Source organism: Ambystoma mexicanum, chromosome 2p, assembly GCF_040938575.1.
Source record: "Ambystoma mexicanum isolate Mex_15411 chromosome 2p, UKY_AmexF1_1, whole genome shotgun sequence".
NCBI classification, from domain to species: Eukaryota; Metazoa; Chordata; class Amphibia; order Caudata; family Ambystomatidae; genus Ambystoma; species Ambystoma mexicanum.
In genome coordinates, this window is record NC_090923.1 from 70,452,517 (window position 1) to 70,465,000 (window position 12,484).

The following is a 12,484-nucleotide window of genomic DNA, read 5'->3' on the forward strand; positions in this document are numbered from 1 at the left end:
ACACATGGCTCTCATCTGTCAATCATCTGCTCTTCTTGGTAAACTGGCCCACCGTCCTGTTTTTTGCTGGACTGTCCTGAAATGACAGCTTGGGTCCTGCATTCTACAGACCCCGTCTCCAGGACGGCAAAAGTCCTGCTTTTGCTTCGGGCAGCTTAAGAGCGGGTGTGGACGTGGAACCCAGCCTGTCAATTCGACCTTTCCAGCACTCACTCTTTTTTGTGAAAGTTCGAGCTCCGAGCAGCAGAGCGGCTCTCCTGGGTAACTGACACGTTTCTCTGTGTCATTAGAGCATTATAAAGGGAGCCACTAGGCACTGATGGGAGGCAGGAGGACTATTAGCTGGGACTTTTGTTCCTTAACAAATGTGAATGGGGGTGATAAGAAGTGAGAAGAGTGCACAATGCTGCTGGCTTTATGAAATAAGGAGCATGGATTCAAAACCCAAGGGGCTTTGTTAGGCTAACATTAATCTGCATGGTGCTATTGTGACCTTACATGCAGGATGGGGAGAATAAAACTAAAGCCATACTATTATTGTGTAACATATTTCTATGACAATATATTTGCTGTGCGGTTAGTTTATTATAAAAGGAGAGTTTATAATAAGGCTTCCAGTTTTCAATTTTACTGATTATTACTCATAAATACAGACGGAAATCAATCTGCTTTCAGTCTGTATTTATTTAGAAAAATGGAAAAATGGAAAAACAGGTCTTTCGATCTGGTTCTCTATGATGTCACTCATGCATCGCAGGCCAATCACATTGCAGATTGGCAGCATAGAGAGTGTTAAAGTTGTATACAAATAGCATTGAAGTTCTTCAAATTGCTGACAGCCTATGACTTAAGGCAGCAGCAGTCACAGGAGCAAGCGTTTGTTGTTATGGAGAACATGGAGCTAGCATTTCTTTCCTAAATGGCTGCATGTGTGCTTCAATAAATACATTTTTTAATTAGAATGCAGAAACATACTGGTTGCGAAGTATCTTTTTATATGACAAAATATAAATGTGGTAAATGCAGGAAAAAAGGCCACAAAATAAATATGCATAAGTGCAGATGGACATGGCAGAAAAATAAATACCATAACACCAGGAGCCTTATTTATAATGTGATATGTGCTCTTTTCAAGCTAAAACAAAGTATTATTTAAGAAAATGAAATCTAAGAAAAACCTTAATAAACACTGTGTAAGACTGGAAACACTTGAGTATAGCCCCCATACAAATGTTCAATAAATAAATACATATTTATATCAGCTAACCCTGATTTGTGTTCATTTTCTGAAATTGTCCACAACTCGGTTTCACCATTTAACCAAAGTGTGTGATCCTGAGCAAATCATTTACTCTCGTTGTGTCTTATCTGGAGCCTCTGTACGTGATTCAGTTCATAGCTTATGTTAATAGCGAACAAGTGAACACGGACAGCACTGGGGCAACAAGCTGGTCTTGGAAGCAAGATCACAGAGGTTCAAATCCCAGATCCACGCTTAGGAACCAAACTCAGGCACAGTATTAGGCTCACTATAAAAGAACCAATAAAATAAATAACAATAAATTAATACGTCATGCTATTATAAAAAAAAGCACCCCATGGCTTAATGACTATAGAGTTGCTACATATATAAAGAATAGTGGCATTTGCGTCTATGGCACCTTCTCGAATGTCACTTTCCATGGTGACTCCAAGTATCAAAGACTGATGATGTCATGCTCCTTGCAATGCTCCAAGTCACTTCTGTTGGTGCAATGCATACGCAAATTGGGAGGCTTGCAAGTAATGTGCCTCACAGAGCCTGGACTGAGACCTAATAGGTGGGTTTGCTGAGTCTGTAATGGCCCTACAATTTTATTATGTATTTCTGTTCTGTGTGTGTGTGTTAAAATGCCATCTGCCACTAATATCACCAAAAAAACCTGATGGGGGTGGAGCGCGAGAAGGATACAGTATGGAAGCGCGTGCACTGCAGGCCGCTTCTAATGCACAGCCACGTCCAAAGTGTCCTGTGAAACCATTTTGTGAAGTTGGCCACCCTACTTTTTTGTGGATGACAGAGTATGGTGGGACACCCCAGGTACAAAGGCAAAAAGTATGACTATGGATTTGAAAATGATGACTGGACAGGGGGGGGTCTGGAACAGCGCTGCCCAACATCGTGGCAAAGTTATAGACAACGCCTACATCTGCTTTATTGGGTGTGTACCAGAGATACATTGGAGCCAATGCACCGCCAGCGTTGACCCTGTGGCTCCAACTCTACTGTTTCAAGATAACACGGATGAAGGAGCAACCCAAACCTAGACAACCCTCTCAGCCAGAGAAAATGGAGAAATGAGGCTTAGCCGCGGTATCCAACAACCCCACTGGCAGCTCAAAAGTGACAGCAAGATAAGCAGCCATGTTTCCAGATGCACTGGCAAGATGGCCGCTCGGGAGATCAATCTGCAATCTGCACAACTGCCGCGGTCAAGTACAGCCTTTTAAAGGACAGTCATGGTCATGTTTCAGGGGCAGGGGCTGCTGGGACACGGTGAAGCCACAGGCGACCAGTGAAACTAAACATACATGTACAAAGGCAATGATGTTTCTATGGCACATGGAAAATAAATGTTACAATGTTTACCGACGTAACACTGTAAAGTGCTAACTGCCGTCATAACCCAACTACGGAAGTAAGGACATCTCTCTCTCTACATGTCACTATGGAAGTAATGTAGTCTCTCTCTCCCTCTCATTCACTAATGTAATATACCTCTCTCTCCCTCTCCCTCTGCCCCCTTTCTTCTTTCTCTCTCTTATTCTTCCTCTCTCGCTCTCACTACAGAAGTAATGTAATCTCGCTCTCTCTCTCTCCCGCTCTCTCACCTCTCTTTCCCTCCCTCCGTCTCCCTCTGCGTGTCCTCTCTCTCCTCTCTCTTTCTTACTCTCCCCCCTCTTCCCCTCTCCCCCTTTCCATATCTAGCTCTCTCCCTCTCTCTCGCTCTGTCTCCCTCTCCCTCTCTTACTCTCTCTTTTTCCTCTCTCCCTCTCTATCTCTTCCTGTCTCCCTCTCTCTTTCTCTCTCTCCCTCTCTTCCCCTTTCTCTCTCTGTCCCTCCCTCTCTCCCACTCCCTCTGTCTCCCTCTCACCCTTTCGTCCCCTCTTTTTCTCCCTCTCCCTCTCTCGCTCCTTCTCTCTCTCCCCTATCTCTCCCTGTCTCTCTTTCTTCCTCTCTCTCACTCACTCGCTCTCTTCCTCTCCCTTGCTCTCTTTCTCCCTCTCGTCCAGCCCCTCCCCTCTCTCCCCTTTCCCTCCCTCTCTCTCTCACACACATTTCCCCTTAAATCTGCACCCATAGAGAACCATAGCCTGCTGGCGCCATCCCGAGCCGCTTCCTTAAAGAACCAACTAGTCGTAGGTGACTCGTTGGAGCTGCTTCCACAACTGAAATGTTGTAAACAATGGCTAGAAAACTAAAGGGGCCAGGGAAATATTTCTTTAGCTGGAGAAGTTTTACATTGCCCGCATGGGGCTGCTTCCCGCGAAGGTGTCGATCGTGTCTGCGCCCACTCGCGGTGATTGGAGGTAACGCCCCCAACACGTATTTTTTAAATTGGGTAAAATATTGTCTTCTACTGTTACATTTTTGGGTGAAATTAGACTTCAAAAACATTATATTAGCACTCCGTTCTGTAGGAGTACTCCTGAAATATTCCTCTACTTCCGATGCCGGCACCAACAGTACAGACGAGCATTATATCATGTACGTGCCCAGCAGAAAATGTAGCGCCCCGGAGGATAATAACTAGATTTCATAAAGCGCTACAAAACCGACAGGTATCTAAGCACTGCAATAACAGTTTATGTTACAACCCCACAGCATAGTAGTCATTTTATTGTCTGCAGAACGGTGACAGGCTGAGCTGGTCCTCGAGTGATTCGAACCTGCCTCAGCACTCTGGGCACAGTTGTCAGAACGAGCGCTCAGCTCGCTGTGCTATCTGAGCAGCTCTGTCTGAATGTGCAGTAGACACAAACATATATCACAGGTGTAAGAGACCCAGCTATCCACAAGATAGCTAGCAACCACTGGCAAATACTGTTTCATGCCAAGGATCAGGTTGTGATAAATAGAATACAAATTAGCTGTAAGCTAAAGGGGAAACAATCCAAGCTCAATCAAAGTGTCCCATCTCGACTACAGGAATGTAAAATTCACCACCAGCATCCATATCTCAACAGCACTGGAAACTAACTCTCTGTTGCTGCCGATGGGATATAGGATCACCCGCAACATACCGTGCCTCAGCCACAAGGCACTACATGGTTGCTCCCTAAAGAAACTGTTCAGACCCTACCACTCAGCAAGAAAACGGAGACCTTCAGAAATGCACCCTCTATGCTCCACTAGACATAAGAAATGGTGCACTGGAGGAAAACATTCTTAGTCCTAACTCCCAACCTGTGGAACAGCCTCACTGGACACCTGTGAGTAATAGCCAAATGGTAAGGGTACAAAACCCTTACTTTATTATTTGTAATAGTACATACAATGATGCAGGTGAGTCCTTCTCCAAAGGGGTAATCTGCTAACCAGATCCCCCTTTGTCACAACTCATGCCAAAAGCGTAGTGTACTTGTGCCCTGCTGCAACAGTAGCCTTATCCACAGCACCCTTGCCTCCCTGCCCTTGTCAAACAAGAGCCGGACCAGCTGAAGTTCCGGAAGCAGTTCTTTTCACCTCTGCTTTCTCTCTCCCCTGCTGATCTACCCTCTGCTGTCGCTGACTGGTGGCCTGGCTACCCTCAGAGTCTCACTGCGTACCAGGTGCCTCCCCGGCACTGCCTACGGCCTACCACACACTTAGGGGCTGAAACTGTGAAACCTAGAGTCCCCCGCCTCTGTGCCCTTATCTGGAGTCGCTCTGCCCTGGCTGCACTTACCCAGAGCAATGCTGCCCTGATTGCACTTCCCCCTTCTCTCTCCCTGGCACTTCCTCTTCTCTCTCCCCCCTGCTCTTTGCGTTACAGCACTTGCACGATCTGAATGACACAAGGCCTGGTAAGATTGTATGTTTTGGTCCTCCCTGTTTCCCTCCCTTTTCTTGTTGTGCCTAGAAACAATTGTGTACAGGCGCATTATAAATGACTCATCATATCATATCATATACCCGCTCTGCTCGTCGCTTAGAGCAGGTTCAAAGCTCACAAGATGTCCATTCAACTTCCACCATGACAGCAAAGTCACTGCAGCACAAGGGCGACATTTAAGATATCTCCCCTGTACCAGCACTGCATGATCATGAGTACCCCATGTTGGTTGCAAAGTAATCTCTAAGAATAAGCGATGACTGAGTTTAGGCTTAGTGCATGGCGATACTTCATGAGGATTTCTTGCGAGGATAGCTCAAAGGCAACGTGCTTGCCTCGAAAGCAAGACGACACGGAGCAACACAGGTTCGATCCCCGGATCCACACTTAGAAACCTCTGTGTATTAAGCGCATTATAAATAACCAATCATATCAATCATTTCATATCATGGTCACAACATCTCAATTGATAGCCCACATGTGTCAGGTCCTGTGGGCCAGCTGTGCAGTTGAAGGGAATGTGTATTAGGGTCAAATGGGCCAATACAGACAGAAACAAAGAGGACCCAGCCTCTCTTTGATTCGAGTAGTGGCCATAGACGTTTGATCTCCTTCTTCGGTTTGTTCACCAAAGCGGAATGGCTCAGAACTCCTTTGACTGTGCTGTCAGAAGTATTGTTAGTAGGATGTTGTTCCAAATGTGTGGACCCGTTTGTATGCACGTCTCACTGATTTTCTAAGGTAACCACATGCCACTAATTTCAGGCTCAACCGATGTGCCTGTATTTAATATTTCCCATGATCTGAAAAGTTTCTGCAATATCTACGAAACTGCCCGAATGGTAAATGATCCTGCAATATTCAGGGATGATAACTATCATACTGCAATAATGAGTTGCGATGAGTAGGTTTGTGAAAGACCGATGTTTGGAGAATAACCTCTTTTGATGACACAAACAAATCTAGGAACTGAATTGAAACTTTGCTGGCATGCATAGTGAATTGCAAATGTCTATTAAGTGAATTGAGACATGCATGGAATTGATTGTCTCCTTCAAATATGACAGAAATATCATCTATATATTGTACCCAAAGCATCAGGTGTTGTTCAAAAGTATTATTGGTATGAATGCAATCGTCTTCAAAAGCTCTAACATACAAATTAGCCAGGCTTGGAGCGAATGTCGCTCCCATGGCGGTCCCCGATGCTTGTTGGTAGAACTGGTACTCGAATATAGAGACATTTCTGGTAATTGCAATCTCTATGAACTGTTGAATAGGAACCTCTGGGCTAGGCGTATTTTCTTCTAGGATTCTCTGGATCAATTGTGTCACAGGATTAAGAACTATGTTATGCAGCAGATTAAGCATGGATATTGTGGCTTTGATATACAACCTACTTTTTGGTACCTTATCTCTGAGGAAAGAGTCAGTAAATTGGGATAATGACTCACAAATTGAGCCAATCCCTAACACAATCGGTCTTCCAAGCGGGGGAGAAATTCCTTAGTGGATTTATGGGAAGGGCATGCAGGGCTGGAATTCTCGGATGGTACACGGTTAAGAACTCTGCTACATTTTTACTTTTCTATCCTTCTGCTAAAGTGTCCTCCACCAAAGCGTTAATTATGCCCCACAGTTCTTGTGTGGGATCCCCAGGGAGTGGTGTGCCCCTGGACCTGTCATCTATAAGCATGTGGACCATATTATAATAAAATGACCTCTTATCAGCTGGTTTTATAATTATATCTGCATTCCGCGATAGATTGCTTATTGCTGTGTGTTTCTGCCCTCGTTGCAGTTATTGAACGTGGGATTTTGATTGATTTGATTCAAGTATCATCAACATCTGAAACAAAGCCTTTTCAAAAGTGATCAATGCAGATATACTGGGGGGGATAAAAGGTTGAAGGGTTATGAAGTCCTGTTGCATCTGACTCAGATCTGTCTTCAATATTCGCCAAAAATTGTTTCAGCCTAATTTTGCCAATGAGTTTGGACAGTTCAATTCTCGTTTCAAATGGATCAATGATGAGCTGTATGGACAAATGAAAATCCTTTTTGGAGCACCTTAAGTTCCACGTCATTCAGTTGATATCTAGAGAGATTGACCACTAATAACTCTGAGGTGGGTATGATATGATATGATGAGTCATTTATAACGCGCCTGTACACAGATGTTTCTAGGTGCGACAAGACAAGGGAGGGGAGACAGAGGGAGAACAAAACAATGATCTTACTAAGCCTTGTGTCATTCAGATCGTGCAAGTTCGATAACGCAGTGTGCAGGGGGAGGGAGAAGGGGGAAGTGCCAGGGAGAGGGAAAGGGGAAGTGCAATCAGGGCTGAATGCTCTGTGTAAGTGCAGCCAGGGCAGCACAGCTCTCGGTAATTGCAAGGAGGCAGGGGACTGTAGGGTTACAGTTACAGTGGTCGGCCCGGAGGCAGTACAGGGGCAACTGGTCATGGGGAGTGTGGCACCCAGTGAGACTCTGAGGGTGGCCAGGCCACCATTCAGTGCAGCAGACATGTAGTCCAGCATGGGAGAGAGAGAGATAGAGAGAGAAAACAGAGACTAAAAGGAAGGTCTTGAACTTCTTCCGGAGGTTCTGGTGGTCTGGCTCAAGGTTGAGAGGGCCAGGGAGGCCATTACAGAGGGAGGCATCTGCAGAGGAGAGAGACCTACCCCCCACTCTCTGCCTGGAGAAGCGTCTGACCCTCAAAGAGTTAGGGGTGGCTGAGCGTAGGGCTTGAGAAGGAAGATGTTTAGTAAGAGAGAGTTGGATGTAGTGCGGGCATCAGCCCCAGAAAGCTTTGTGGACAATGAAGAGGGTCTTGAACTTGATCCTTGAAGCCACCGGGAGCCAGCAGGGGGATTTCAGGACTGGGGAGATACGATCCTAGCGTTTGAGGCATGGGACAAGTCTTGCAGCCCTGTTCTGGATGAGTTGCAGAGGGCAGAGATTGGAGGAAGGTAAATTGAGGAAGAGGCTGTTGCAGTAGTCCAGCCTAGAGAGAACCAGGGTTCTGGAGACAGTGAGCTTCTGGGGGAAAGTGGGAAAGGGAAGAATACCTCCTAGGAGGTGCAGCTGGTAGTAGGCCTTCTTGGCAAGGTCTGTGATGTGAGAAGAGAAGCAGAGAGTGGAGTCGGAGATGGCACCAAGGTTTTTTGCCTCACAGGAAAGTTAAGGAAGACAGCCCATGGTGGGCGGCCAGACTGAGAGAGGGAAAGCGGGAGCGGCCTGGGTATTGGTAGAGGCCTCACCCCGACTTCGTGTGATTCTTGGGGAGTTGTTAATCATCTGGATATTTATGACAAAACAAGCACAAAACATGGTTAGATTATTGTATCAGAACAGGGTCATCTTCCTGTCCTTCCATAGATAGTCGGCCCATAACCATCATCTAGGGATTTATACAGCACACACTAGGGACATTTAAGGTTCTTTTCAGGGACAGGGACAGTCTTTATATTTATAGGACGTTGACTGGACATTCCCTTTATTTTGGACTGTAATAAATTGTTGTTTCGGTCATTACTACTTCACCTTCACACCCATCTTAAGAGCATAGCTTTCCCTCGGCCCGTGTTACCACAAAGGCAAAGGAGGTATATCTCCTGACTGCCCCCATTTTACCTTTATGATTGTGTTGTGTTTTGGTTTGTAGAAGTGTGAGGGCTGAGTGGGCCATTTTACTCCCGCGAGGCAGAATCCAATAAATCACAACAACTAAGAACGCAGCAGCATCACAGGAGATTAAACAAAGTCTTGGCATCGCGTCTTCCCAACAAAGCCTACATGTAGTAACCAACCTACTCCCTTAACACAAGGCTGATCCCAAGAGAACATGTGAGGCGTAGGCTGTCTTCTGCCCTCGGAGCAACCCTTCCATCGCCCTTCTGTTCGGATTCTGAGATGTGTATTGTATATGTGTTTGTTGAATGTTTACTCTTGAAGGCCACCTGTGTGTGGATCATGATGAGACCCTGTTCCTGTAGGTCCATCCCTCACCCAGCCCTGCTCACCCAGAAGGTGGTTTCTGTTGAAATCCATTGCTATGCAAGGCAGCATCCTTTTTTTAAATGTCTCGTGAACTTCTCAAGTCATGAGAATAAGAGGAACAAAAAGAGCTGCAGTCAAATGGGGACTTGGCAAAGGATGTAATGGTGACCAAAACTACAATATATATATATCTATATAATATATATATATATATCTGAGCCATTGGGACACAAGCAGCAGATTGGTGGGGGAGAGGCGGTTGTATAGAACTGCCCTAAGGCAAGATGATGGTAGGGTCTGATATTTGCTCTTGGGGGGGTCCGGGTGGTTCAAAAGCAAAGCAACCACGCCTCTGAGGGTGGAGCCTTGGAAACAACATCAAGGAATGCCTGCAAAACATGGCAGCACCCAGCATCCCGGATAATCCTGGATCTGCAATAGATGTGCTGCTCATACATTGGAACCATAGGTTCAGCTGGGAATAGCGAAGGCTTTCGAAAGCCAGGTTTCACTTAAACAGGTCCAATGCAATGAATACTGAGCTGCAGCCATACTGGAGAAGTTTCATGAAGTTGATCATATTTAGATTGTATATAGCCTTCAAGCAGGAATCCTCAGGGTTCTCAAAGTGGGAGGTCATTAGTATCCAGTAAACTATACCATAACCAAACACTGGAATTAGGAAAAGGCTAGATCGCATGGGATGTAAACATGTGCCTTGGGAGCGGAACACAAAGGGAATCACATAACCCTCTGAGCTAACTTGATGGCTAATGTTCTGAGGCAGGTGTCTGCAAACTGCGGTTATCCCGATGTTTTGGACTACACCTTCCATGGTACCTCACCATTTACCATGCTGGGTAGGGCTGATGGGATTTGTAGTCTAAAAGCTCTGCATTGCCTGAGGTTGTGGACCCATGGATATGAGACAAGTCGTTGGTGGTAGTCCCAAAAAAAGCAAGTTAAACATCAGAATTATAAATCCACTATAATTAGGACACCATAGCCCACCCAGTCCATGGAGCTATGCAATTGGTCTCTGGGAAAAGTGTGAGGACATTTGTTCTCGTACATTTGATAGTTGAACAAAAATGAAAAATTCTCTCATTGGCGATGCAAGTAAGAAAAAATGTACAGGAACAAACACAGGAAAGCACTGATTTATTTAAGCAGGGATGGATGGAAAGCTGGTGCTAGTCCATATGCCTGCATTAGCAATATCTAATAGGCTGCATCTTATGGCAATCAGAGTGTGCGACTCTGTGTTGAGATATAAATTCCCATTATATGGCAATCCATTCCAGGCGATGATAATAGGGTGATCGGCATTAGCCCGCAACGCGGTCGGGAGATATTGCGTGACGTCTCTAGCTGGAAGATAACTCATCCCTGCAGGCAGCTCCGGAATGACATGTCTGTGCATCAGTTGCTTAAGTGCCTCTCCCAGGAGCCAGTCCCTCTCGCATAATAGCTTTCCGCATAATTATCTCTCCCCCCCAGATACATACATATTACATAGGCGATTGCAACCCTGAAGTTATGAAAAAGTTGCACTCTCCGTAGGAACAGCAATTTCTGAGACAGTAACAACTTTGGGGAATTGGAAAAAAAAGTATGAAATGTCCCTAAAGTTATATACATTAATCCTTTTCATATGTAATTGTGAACGTTTTATTATGTTCCATCATATGGTTAGGTAAACATTCGAACACACGTTTTGGTTCCATGTGATTTTACCGCCCAATTATTCACGTGCATTTTTTTACCGCCCACTTTTTACTGATTTGATTGCTGCAAAATACGAGGTAACACTCCCCGCAGTCCCCACTACACGCACACCCTCCCCACAACCCTGAGCAGTGCGATCCTAGAAATGACTACACAAACCAGTACCACAGTCCTCTTAAAAATTGGGAGTGGTTAGAAAATAGGCTAAATCCTTTACCAAGCACTAATTGCAAGATGAAGATAGCAACATACAAGCCTGTAGAAACAACATACAGCCCTGTAGAAACTAGTAAAAACTGAAAAACGTGCCGCAGTGCCAGCCTTCCTCGATGGGATGTGTAAATAGGTCAGAGGTCAGTAGGTAGGGACTCATTCACATATCCTTGGAAACAGCTGTAATATGTAAATGCTCACTGCAGTTCCTCTGGTCAAGTTAGTGGAGCCAGAAGCCAGAAGAAGCCAAAACCACCGGGACAGCAGGGCCTTGGGCAGAGTGAGCTGTATGCTGTCTTTTGGCGTCCGAACTGTAGCTTGAACACTTTGTTATGTTATGTTCTGCATACCTACACTGTGCCTAATTCGGTGGACCACTTGGGACACAGGAGTCCCTTGATGAGGTCATTATTCACTGCAAAATATGATTCAATACATCAAACTAAAGAGATACCTCTTCAGATGTTCTTAGAAACTCTCACAATCAGAAGTTGCTCTGAGTGCTGGGGACCAATGTTTCCTCTTGATATTGTTCTATAAGCGAACAAGTGGTTGGTGCACATCTGGCTAACAAGGTCAGTCATTTTGTGAGCATGAGGAGTTAGTGAGCTATCCTCCCTGAAGTTCTCTGCACATCACTACAAAAGGTGCTTCTTACAGCACTTTTTCGAAAGATATAGGGCCTCATTACGGGTCCGACGGTAACCCTGCTGGTGCTACTAACGGTTTGCCGCTGGAACGTACATATGTACCGCTGCCTGACTTCCCGGTGCCACCGGGAGATTACAACTCAGGCGCCCTAAAAGTCAGGTGCTGGTAAAATGTAAGTCCCCATTCCCGTAGGGTCCCAGAGGACTCTACGGGAGTGGGGAGACGGAAGCACCAGCACCGTTGATAACGGTGCCGGTGCTTCCGTAACCGGTCTGCCTACCATGGCTGATGTGCCCGGCAGGGTCAGACGTGTCGGGCACAGTGGCTCCGGCAGGCAGACCTGTAATATACCGGTCCGGAAACAACTGTGCCAGTGAGCTTACCGGCACCCTTGTTTCCGACCGGCATGGTCATAATGAGGCCCATAGGCTACACAATGTTTTATGTGATTATAAAGAGAGCTTATCAACCAGTCCAAGACCTCAAGATGTGCTGCAGTGCCTAGCAAAAGTACTTGTACGCACAGAAAAATATGTGCATGTACAATAAACATGGTATGCTGAGTAAAAACAATAGTTTTAGTTGTGGCTATTCATTTGTTTACAATGCAGAACATGTTTTATGCCACTGGAAACAAAACAAATATTGATTATCAGAACTGATGTGGCTGGCAAAAAAGAGGGACATGGTACCTTATTTGTCAGAAACAATGATAGCTTGAAGGAGTGTGGCAGAAAAGATGCCAATAAGAGTTCTTAGGCCAATTTAACAAAGTAATTCAGGGACCAGTAGAACACGCCTATCATAATGTGTG

At 45.4% G+C, this 12,484-nt stretch overlaps 1 protein-coding gene across 1 annotated transcript in view; it reads right to left on the minus strand.

The window, feature by feature from the left end:
- Positions 1 to 12,484, minus strand: part of KLHDC8B (kelch domain containing 8B) — a 1,322,551-nt gene that overhangs the window by 20,181 nt on the left and 1,289,886 nt on the right. The gene's annotated exons all lie outside the window — the stretch shown is intronic.